We start from the raw sequence: 12,228 nt of genomic DNA, 5'->3' as shown, positions 1-12,228 counted from the left end.
GTCTTGCTTCTCCAGACTTACTTTTAACTTTGTTGATAAGTCATTTTCAGAACCCATACCTAGTATACTCCTTTGACTACCAGCAGTGTGTACCAGTACAGAGGAGGTTCTAGCTCTTAGTAGGAAGGTAGGGACATCTCTGCAATGCCTGAGAATTCACAGGGCTCTGCAGAGCCAACACTTTTAGGAACATTCTTCTCTATGACCTGAGTGCATATTTTTTTTTAATTTTATTTTATTTTTAAACTTTACATAATTGTATTAGTTTAGCCAAATATCAAAATGAATCTGCCACAGGTATACATGTGTTCCCCATCCTGAACCCTCCTCCCTCCTCCCTCCCCATACCATCCTTCTGGGTCGTCCCAGTGCACTAGCCCCAAGCATCCAGTATCGTGTATCGAACCTGGACTGGCAACTCGTTTCTTACATGATATTTTACATGTTTCAATGTCATTCTCCCAAATCTTCCCACCCTCTCCCTCTCCCACAGAGTCCACAAGACTGTTCTTTTTTTTTTTTCTTTTTAAACTTTACATAATTGTATTAGTTTTGCCAAATATCAAAATGAATCCATCACAGGTATACATGTGCTCCCCATCCTGAACCCTCCTCCCTCCCCATACCATCCCTCTGGGTCGTCCCAGTGCACTAGCCCCAAGCATCCAGTATCGTGCATTGAACCTGGACTGGCATCTTGTTTCATACATGATATTTTACATGTTTCAATGCCATTCACACAAGACTGTTCTATACATCAGTGTCTCTTTTGCTGTCTCGTACACCGGGTTATTGTTACCATCTTTCTAAATTCCATATATATGCGTTAGTATACTGTATTTATGTTTTTCCTTCTGGCTTACTTCACTCTGTATAATAGGCTCCAGTTTCATCCACCTCATTAGAACTGATTCAAATGTATTCTTTTTAATGGCTGAGTAATACTCCTTGTGTATATGTACCACAGCTTTCTTATCCATTCATCTGCTGATGAACATCTAGGTTGCTTCCATGTCCTGGCTATTATAAACAGTGCTGCGATGAACATTGGGGTACACGAGTGCATATTTCAATCAAAAGTTTTCTCAACCAGCTCTCCCATCATAGCATAAAAGACATGCCTTGACAGAATTTGAACATCTCTGGTGCTCTGTAACTATAAGTATCAGATCTTTGGTCTGCTGTTCAGCTGTTTCTGCTTTTCCACTATAGGCAACATGAGATTCTTTGTTAGCTATGAAACAGACAGACCTTCTGGGTCTTACACCTACCCCTTATTTGCCTTAAGTTTTTAATCATCTCTCCCTGGATTATCTGTGTAATTTAGCAGTAAACAGTTCACACTGACACTTTGATAAAAGCCTTTGGTGCTCCCATATCTTTCAAAGGTCCAGGTCATAAATCTAGCCTTGGTAAATTCAAAAAAATTGAAATCATTCCAAGCATCTTTTCAGGTGCAAAGATAAATTACTATGATTTTTCCTAGGTAAGCACTGGTGAAATCACCAAGAATTGGATCACCCAGGGACTATGTATATTCCACATACCACTTAAATAGCATTCTCTTCACTTTTTAGGCAGAGTGAGCCATTCCCAAGCTACATTTTACATCCTGTTTTCTTGTACCATTTTTGTTAGTTTAGAGAAGCAGACAGTGACTTAGGAGATAGGAATAGACAGAGAAATGCCTACAAAGAAAAGGGGCTACTAACGACAGAAGGTTGGGAATCTTCAGATCCAAAGAAGATAGGATCCCTGTGAAGTTATTGGGTCGGGGGATAGAGAGAGTCTCAACCTGAAGCATGATTCCAAGAACATTACATTCAAGCAGATGGAGGACTTGAGCCAAAGTCATAGTAGTTGAGGATTCCTGCATCTCACAGAAATGGACCTATAATTGGTCACTTGCACTTTGAATCATTACCCCAGAGAACTCTGTGAAAAGCATGACTTTAGCACAAAAGTAATGGTAGATTCATAAAGGCACTACCTTAGGCCATCAGTTATACTCGCCACAGCACAAGATCTCAGCCACCTCACTAAGAGAATACATTAGAAATTACAGCCAAATGTCAAAGCAAGGCGGGGCTGGAGGTGGGAGGGGGAGAGTAGACAGGAGAGGGGAAGTTTAGGGTTAGATGTACACTGTTATATAGATGGATAAACAACAAAGTCCTACTGTGTAGCAAAGGGAACTATATTCAATATCCTGTGATTAAACCCTAGTGGAAAAGAATGTGAAAAAGACTGTATATATATATATATATATATATATATATATATATATATTAGTATAACTGAGTCACTTTGCTGTACAGTAGGAATTAACACACTGTAAATCAACTATACTTCAGTTAAAAAAAGAAATTGCACTTGATAATTGGTTCATCCATGTAATATGTATATTGATACACACAATCATCAATATATTTGGATATTAGAATAAGATATAATTTTCTTCACTTATTCATTATTATTTTTGTTATTATTTCTGATACTGAGCTGTTAAATTAAAAATATCGAATTTCTTCCCAAAAATGTTGACCACAGTATAGAAGCATAAGCAAACACTCTAACTTCCTAAGAACCTCAATATGAAACCAAGTTTGGAATTTTATATCTGGGTGAAATGGGACAACATTTCTGTGCTCCTATAGATCTAAATCATTATTTTTAAATTGAAAATAAAAATCATTTTGTTGAACATTTTAAGTGGGTTATAAAACATTTTTAAAATGTAGCACAGTAAAATTTCTGGAAGTTTCTATTTTCGCTACTTCCATGAATGATTAAGTGATTGAAAAGTTGACTAGAATTGGAATTGTGTATTTCTGTGTGTACATGTATATGTGTATATTATTTATTTTATATTTATTTACATATTTTTTAGAACAAGCCAATATATAAGATGTAATTATAAGCATTTAATAGCGCCAGTGGGACAAACCTTTTAGATTTGACAGTTATCCTATGCTACAGTAAGGGCTCTTACAAAGAAAGGACTCAGAATCGTTAGCTGGGGGACTCCACTGAGCTGGATCTTTCAAAAGATGATGCTTCTACTCCTCAAGATTTACCTGTGCCTCTGATTTGGAACAATAACTGTGATAAAGTCTCAAGTGGACCTGACAGGGGAATATAGTTTCTGCTTTGAGAGGAAAAAGCTTATTCAGTTAAAGAATTTCAGAACCCAGTTAAAATATGGCTGAAACAGGAGGCGGTTGTGAATATGAATCTTGAGCATGTTGAAACAGAAGAGGTGAAATTTAAGGCAGGATAAGTTGAGCTTATTGTCATGGGAGCACACCCCTATTACTCAGGATTCATCAGTCTTAATATACTGCAGTGGTGGCTCCATCCTTGAAAAATAGACACTATAAATAGTCTACAATAAATAAGACTGAGATCCCAGAAATATTTTTAAAGAGTACTGGTGGAAGTGTCAACAGACTTAAAGAGATAAAAACGTTCAAATTAATTTATTGTTTTCAGTGAGGAAAGATGTTACCTGAGTATATTCTCCAAGAGGGCTGGGTGGACATATTTTTCAGGAAGACAGTAAGAAAAGAAGTAGTGAATGTGCACCAGCAGAATGTGAGAAGTCAGCAGAGGCCAGGATTGATGGTCTGAGAAGCTTCGTAGAACCAGATGAGGCACCTAGCATCAATGGTAATGACAGGATTCTATATTAGTAGAGATCAGATGGCCAATTAAAGCAACAGAGACAAGTAGATGTATTGTCCTGGGCAGTGAGTGCGCTCTGATCCTCCATCATCTGTAGCAATGACTGAGAAATCTTGGAGATGAGAACAAAGGGCTCTAATTAGATACTATTTGACTATTCACAGATCTTGTGATCGAGATAACTTTACAAATGACATGAATGAATCTCAGAAGTGGCAAAAGACACTTTTAGGCAGAATGTTTCGTATCTTGCTTAAATTTCTAGTTTCAGCATGGCTAAGATTGTCAGTATTTTATTGATTTTGTAAGCTCAGACTCATGCTAACAGTACTTCCCTCAAATGGTCTGTGCCATGTATCTTTTTGTGCTTTTACCCAAGACCTGCTCTGGAAATGTGGAACTCACTTAGCCTGCAAAAATGTCTCCCAAAAGTGTGGGAGACAGCTCTCCTTTCAGGCAGCCTTTAGCTAGTGGAGGATGAAATATTGTGCATGTCCCAGCCACCCATCCTTTGAGGATTATTTGAGTGTCATTCTGTGTGCTTCGTATAGGTGCACATGAGCATCTGTTGTACAGAGCTATAACCTTGTTAAATTACTCTGCCTATCCACTTTTAAAATCCCATTTTCCTATCTCCTTCACTTTTGCTTATTGACATTACCTTACCAAACAATGTACTAGCATACATGTCTCTGCTTTTAGGGTAACCCAAATGGAATCAGGATATAAATAGCATGATATAATTTGCACCAGTGGTTCCAAAATGAACATTTGTATGTGCTTAAGAGTATTTTTTTTAAATTCTAGATGATTCCATTGCAAACCCAGAGATTCTATTTTAGTGTGTATTGGGAAAGACCTTAAAATCTTTAGGTAAATTTGTGCAAAAGACCTGAAGCATAGTTTTGAGAAACAGATTTAGCTCTTTAAGACTATTCTTTAAATTTACCTGACATTTCACAGTATAATTTCAACACAGACATAGGCATCAAAATTACACTCCAGTATGCAATGTTCACATTAGAGTTTAATGCCATATTTTTGGAAAACATACAGTAAAATTCACAACAGTGGCTTTTTCCAGTGAAGTGAATAATTCAATATCAACTTTTGAAAACATTTTTAAAATTCTAACAGGTCTTAAATCTTCACAGATCCAAGTTTGCAAAGGCCTCAGAAGGCAATGATATTTTTGTTTCTTCTGTGATCTCAAACACAAACAGATGAAGTCCTAATATCTGACTGAAAAACTAATATCTTGAGCCACATACTCTCTTAATAGCATTTGCAGTCAATATATCATGGAATGCTATTTGCCTGCTTCCGAAATATGTTAAATAATTTCACTAAGAAGTATGAAAAATTCATGTATGAATGCAGATGTTACTATCAGTTGACACATTGACCCACATTATAGATGAAAGTCAATCCAGGTCAATGATATAATACTTAAAAGAATAGTTCACTGAAAACAACTAGAGCTTGTGCCACTTCTTTAGTTTTCTATTAATTAATCTTGATCTTATTTGAAAATAGAGTTTATGAACATTTTTTTTTTACTGTTTAGAGAAGTATATCTGACATATTTTAAGTCTTTTCAGTTTAAATCAACTAGTATTATTCCTCTTTCAGAGAGTATATGACAATAACTCTAATATGTGAAGAAAAACTTTATTTTTCATGTAATATTTAAAATTGAAACAATTATTTTAACCACATCTCAGGGAAAATAAGTTCATCGCAATGAAATTGAGGATGTACCTTTGTAAACTAGCCACCAAACAGTTACATGTGTTTAACTTTGAAATATACTTTTGAAGGGCTTCCCTGATAGCGCCTACAATGCAGGAGACCCTGGTTTGATTCCTTGGTTGGGAAGATTCACTGGAGAAGGTATAGACTACCCACTCCAGTATTCTTGGGCTTCCCTTTTGGCTTAGTTGGTAAAGAATCTGCCTGCCATGTGGGAGACCTGGGTTCGATCCCTGGGTTGGGAAGATCCCCTGGAGAAGGGAAAGTCTACCCACTCCAGTATTCTGGCCTGGAGAATTACATGGACTGTAGAGTCCATGGGGTCACAAAGGGTCGAACACAACTAAATGACTTTCACATACTTTTGAAAGCATTCAAAAGAGAATAATAAGGAAGGAACATTAATCTGGATAAAAATATCATTTAAAGTCTACTAAATTTCCAGGCAGATTATAAACTTAATGAGATGGTTTGAATGATGACCTTCCTATTCTCTTCAAATACTTTCCCAGCTCTTAAGAAAGCACCTGTATGAAACAATGCTAAGTACATGCTTCATTCATAGAAATAAAATTATTGTTGAAGTAGTCTAGGATATTTATTTTCTGATACTAATTGACATTTAAAATAACCAAATAATAACTTATTTTAATATAGAGAGAATTCTCCCAGTTAGTATCTTCATTTATTAATATGAATAAATTTTTGAAATGTTTGTATCAAGATAAATAAATGGGTGATACATGATTAAATTCAATATTTTCATATTTCATATTCACTTATAATGGTCTATAAATCAATATGGTGCATGTCTCAATTTTCATTTTTTCTGATTTATTAACTCTAGATAACATTCATAGAGGGCATTTCTTTATAGTAAATATATATAACTTAATGTATATGTATGTATATATAGTCACACTAAGTTTGAGACAATCTCAGGTTTCTTATGTCTCATGTTCTGATCATATTCTCATCTCTGAAGGGAGGTAAGGAAACAAGGGTTCCTGCACTGACTTCCTGTTGAATATATGCATGACTAGGAAAAAAGTCATTTAACCTTTTCAACCTCAATTTTCCCTTTGTAAAATGAGGAGCTTGGTCCAAATTGGTAGTCTCCAACCTATCTTTACAAGGAGCAACCTCTAATTTATCCAGTTGAAGAGACAACTGATAGTGAAGCACACTCAGGAGGTCAGATGTTAGAAATGAAACTTACTCAGTGTTGCATGTGGATCTGTCACCACTTCCAGTGGCCTCCTTCATCCATCAGGAGACAGAAAATAATAAAAGAAGGAATGTGGCATACATCAGTAGATAAATCTACTTATTTGGAAAACTTGCATCGCTTTCTCAACAGTGCTTTAAAATATTTGTTTTTCTGTAACTGTTTGTCCTTTTCCTGTAACATTTTATTTTCCGTCCTCCTATAGCTTAGCACTTATCAGAAAGTTGTTTTTTTTGTTTTTGTTTTTACATCTTTTCTGTTTGCTTCTTTCAAGTAGAGAGGCAACAGATAGTATATACACAGTCCACACAGTTCAGTTCAGTCACTCAGTCGTGTCTGACTCTGTGAGACCCCATGAATCGCAGCATGCCAGGCCTCCCTGTCCATCCGGTGGGATGTCGGTGATGCCATCCAGCCATCTCATCCTGTGTCGTCTCCTTTTCCTCCGGCCCACAATCCCTCCCAGCATCAGAGTCTTTTCCAATAAGTCAACTCTTTGAATGAGGTGGCCAAAGTATTGGAGTTTCAGCTTCAGCATCAGTCCTTCCAATGAACACCCAGGGCTGATCTCCTTTAGAATGGACTGGTTGGATCTCCTTGCAGCCCACACAAATCTAATTTAAAAAATACATCTGTACTATCTTCCATGTGTATATGGCATTGTGCTAGGATTTGTATGTAATCTAAAGAGGCATAATAAATAGAATTGCTGTTTGGAGGCACAAGTTATTTTTAGCTTATTGACCCTGGGAAAATATTTCTTTCATGGTTTTCATGTCAAAAAAGAGTTAAGAGATTGTTGGAAAGTATAAATGAAAGACATTCACCCCTCAAACATTTTTTTTCCTTAAGGTTTAAAGAAACAGATACGAAGTACAGTATTTTCATATTTATTAATTCTTACACTAGTAATGAGTTGATTTAATGTTATGGTATTAAATAGTTCTTGTTTTATAACTTAGATAAGCTTTAGAAGAGTTAATGTGATAAAAATTTGGGAATTTTGTTGCCGTGGTCAGTTACTTACTGTGGCTTTATTTGATTTAAAAAAATACAGCATTTAAGCATATTCTATAGAAATTTATGTATATATAGTAGACCCTTGAGCAAGGTAGAGTTCCGGAACACTGACCACACTCCATTCCCACACTGTGCAATCAAAAATCCATGTAAAACTTTATAGTTTGTCTTCTGTACCCGTGGTTCTGCATCCATGGGTTCAATCAACTTAGACTCTGTAAGGATGTAGTATTTATTGAAAAAAGAAATGCATATAAGTGGGCCTGCATAGTTCATACTCATGTCTTTCAAGAGTCGACTGTATAGCTAAACAATATACATTTGATAATAGTAATGCTTCTGAGCTTTATTAAGCTTGTGTATGTATAGGAAAATATGTGTGTGTGTGTGTGCATGTGTGTGTGTGTGTATACACATGTTTAAATGGCTGGGGAGAAAAAATGTTATTAAAAAGGTTTGCTATATAGATTAATGTTAGAAGTCTGCATGAAAAACTCATTGTATTTCTTACAATACAACCTCACATTATTTTACAGTGAGTTCAGATGTGGGTGAATGCCTATGTTAAAAACTAAAGTATATTTATTAAAATGTATTTATGAATACTTGGAATTTGGGTGGATAGTGATATAAAATTGAAAATATTAATTATAGTATGCAGTTGTTCATTGCTTCTAAAGATACTGTTGTATGATTTCTAAAATAACTTTCATTTTAACAGTCATAGGACATTTATTTTTATAGTTTATAAGACATTCTCCAGGTTGCTGAAATTCTCAAGGAAAATTGCATCACATCTTAAATAGACTGTTTGCCTCTGGGTGTGTTTTCTCAAGTTTTCTTTCCTATATGTCAGTAGCAAATGCTCATTTGTCAGAAACACACACACACACAAACACACACATACACAGACATATATATATGTATGTGTATACACACACACACACACACACACTAATTGTATTTATTGGTTATTTTACAAAAAGCTTGGTAGTAGCTTGGCTTCTTTGGTAGCCCAGATGGTAAAGTGTATGTGCACAATGCAAGAGACTTGGGTTTGATCCCTGGGTTGGGAAATCCCCTGGAGAAGGAAATGGCAACCCACTCCAGTACTCTTGCCTGGAAAATCTCATGGATTGAGGAGCCTGGTAGGCTACAGTCCATGAGGTCATAAAGAGTCGGACAGGACTGAGTGACTTCTCTTTCTTCCTTTCTTCCTTTCTTTCTTTCTTTCCTATGCAAAATTAAAACCAGTTATGTGAATTACAGATACTAAAAATGTATATATTCCAAATATATTCTTATCTAAGCTATGTTTCAACATAATAGATATAGTAAACTTATGATAAAATGTAAATACTTTCTGTGATAAGTTTCCCATCCTTAGTTGGCCCTTGAACAACATGAGTTTTAACTGTGCAAATGTATTGATACACATATTTGTATTTTTTTCAATACAAAATGCAAAACCATGTTTTGAGGTATTTAAACAGCTTTCTCAGTAGCTGATAAAACATGCCAAAAATAAAAAAAAAATATTAAAAAGTAAGTTTTTTATAATATCAATATATGAACCACTTTATAAATAAATTTTACCTGAGCTCTACAACTTCAAAATAACACATTCTTTGAAAGTATGCATGATAGAAGATTAAATAAACTTCCCATATACTGAGTCCCATAGAAAGTCACAAGAAATATCAAAGGCTTACTATAAACAGTATATTATCCAATTATTGTGGGATTAACTTAAAACAGTATATTGTCCAATTATTGTGGATTAATTTAAAAGTTAATATTAAAAAACATAATTATCAAACTCCAATTAAATTAGGAAATTAGAAGGCAGAATACTAAATACTCAACTACTGGGATGAAAAAATTGCAATGCAGTTAGAAAATTTTTTAAATCAAGTGCCAGAAATTCTAGCTGTGGTTAGAATAAAGTTATACACCTACTACCTATTCAAGAAAAAAAAGGTAAGAAAATGAATGTTCCAAAATTTATTGCATTATAAAATCAAAGAATTAGTAACATAAAAATGATCATGATAATAACTTTAATCATATAATAAATATATTTTATAATAATTAATAAATGTAATAAACCTGTGGTGAAACACATCAAGATATTAAAATCCCAGTAATTGATAAAGTATAGATTAATAGAGATTTTACCAATATGAAAGTGGTTATCAGATCAGATCAGTCACTCAGTCGTGTCCGACTCTTTGAGTTCACTCAGACTCAGGTCCATCGAGTCAGTGATGCCATCCAGCCATCTAATCCTCTGTTGTCCCCGTTTCCTCTTGCCCCCAATCCCAACCAGCATCAGAGTCTTTTCCAATGAGTCAACTCTTCACATGACATAGCCAAAGTACTGGAGTTTCAGCTTTAGCATCATTCCTTCCAAAGAAATCCCAGGGCTGATCTCCTTCAGAATGGACTGGCTGGATCTCCTTGCAGTCCAAGGGACTCTCAAGAGTCTTCTCCAACACCACAGTTCAAAAGCATCAATTCTTCGGCACTCAGCCTTCTTCACAGTCCAACTCTCACACCCATACATGACCACAGGAAAAACCATAGCCTTGACTAGATGAAACTTTGTTGGCAAAGTAATGTCTCTGCTTTTGAATATGCTATCTAGGTTGGTCATAACTTTCCTTTCAAGGAGTAAGTGTCTTTTAATTTCATGGCTGCAGTCACCATCTGCAGTGATTTTGGAGCCCAGAAAAATAAAGTCTGACACTGTTTCCACTGTTTCCCCATCTATTTCCCATGAAGAGCTGGACCGGATGCCATGATCTTCGTTTTCTGAATGTTGAGATTTAAGCCAACGTTTTCACTCTCCACTTTCACTTTCATCAAGAGGCTTTTGAGTTCCTCTTCACTTTCTGCCATAAGGGTGGTGTCATCTGCACATCTGAGGTTATTGATATTTCTCCCAGCAACCTTGATTCCAGCTTGTGTTTCTTACAGTCCAGTGTTTCTCATGATGTACTCTGCATATAAGTTAAATAAACAGGGTGACGATATACAGCCTTGACGTACTCCTTTTCCTATTTGGAAACAGTCTGTTGTTCCATGTCCAGTTCTAACTGTTGCTTCCTGATCTGCATACAAATTTCTCAAGAGGCAGATCAGGTGGTCTGGTATTCCGATCTCTTTCAGAATTTTCCACAGTTTATTGTGATCCACACAGTCAAAGGCTTTGGCATAGTCAATAAAGCAGAAATAGATGTTTTTCTGGAACTCTCTTGCTTTTTTGATGATCCAGCGGATGTTGGCAATTTGATCTCTGGTTCCTCTGCCTTTTCTAAAACCAGCTTGAACATCAGGAAGTCCACGGTTCACATATTGCTGAAGGCTGGCTTGGAGAATTTTGAGCATTACTTTACCAGCGTGTGAGATGAGTGCAATTGTGTGGTAGTTTGTGCATTCTTTGGCATTGCCTTTCTTCGGGATTGGAATGAAAACTGACCATTTCCAGTCCTGTGGCCACTGCTGAGTTTTCCAAATTGGCTGGCATATTGAGTGCAGCACTTTCACAGCATCATCTTTCAGGATTTGGAATAGCTCAACTGGAATTCTATCACCTTCACTAGCTTTGTTTGTAGTGATGCTTTCTAAGGCCCATTTGACTTCACATTCCAGGATGTCTGGCTCTAGGTCAGTGATCACACCATCATGATTATCTGGGTCATAAAGATCTTTTTTGTTCAGTTCTTCTGTGTATTCTTGCCATCTCTTCTTAATATCTTATGCTTCTGTTAGGTCCATACCATTTCCGTCCTTTATCGAGCCCATCTTTGCATGAAATATTCCTTTGGTATCTCTGATTTTCTTGAAGAGATCTCTAGTCTTTCGCATTCTGTTGTTTACCTCTATTTCTTTGCATTGATCACTGAAGAAGGCTTTCTTATCTCTTCTTGCTATTCTTTCGAACTCTGCATTCAGATGTTTATATCTTTCCTTTTCTCCTTTGCTTTTCGCTTCTCTTCTTTTCACAGCTATTTGTAAGGCCTCCCCAGACAGCCATTTTACTTTTTTTCATTTCTTTTCCATGGAGATGGTCTTGATCCCTGTCTCCTGTACAATGTCACAGACCTCATTCCATAGTTCATCAGGCACTCTATCTATCAGATCTAGGCCCTTAAATCTATTTCTCACTTCCACTGTATAAGCATAAAGGACTTGATTTAGGTCATACCTGAATGGTCTAGTGGTTTTCCCTACTTTCTTCAATTTCAGTCTAAATTTGGCAATAAGGAGTTCACGGTCTGAGCCACAGTCAGCTCCTGGTCTTGTTTTTGCTGACTGTAGAGAGCTTCTCCATCTTTGGCTGCAAAGAATATAATCAGTCTGATTTCGGTGTTGACCATCTGGTGATATCCATGTGTAGAGTCTTCTCTTGTGTTGTTGGAGTAGGGTGTTTGTTATGACCAGTGCATTTCTTGGAAAAACTATTAGTCTCTGCCCTGCTTCATTCTGTATTCCAATGCCAAATTTGTCTGTTACTCCAGGTGTTTCTTGACTTCCTACTT

This window comes from Bos taurus, chromosome 17 (genome assembly GCF_002263795.3).
Source record: "Bos taurus isolate L1 Dominette 01449 registration number 42190680 breed Hereford chromosome 17, ARS-UCD2.0, whole genome shotgun sequence".
NCBI classification, from domain to species: Eukaryota; Metazoa; Chordata; class Mammalia; order Artiodactyla; family Bovidae; genus Bos; species Bos taurus.
This window is presented reverse-complemented; position numbering follows the sequence as displayed.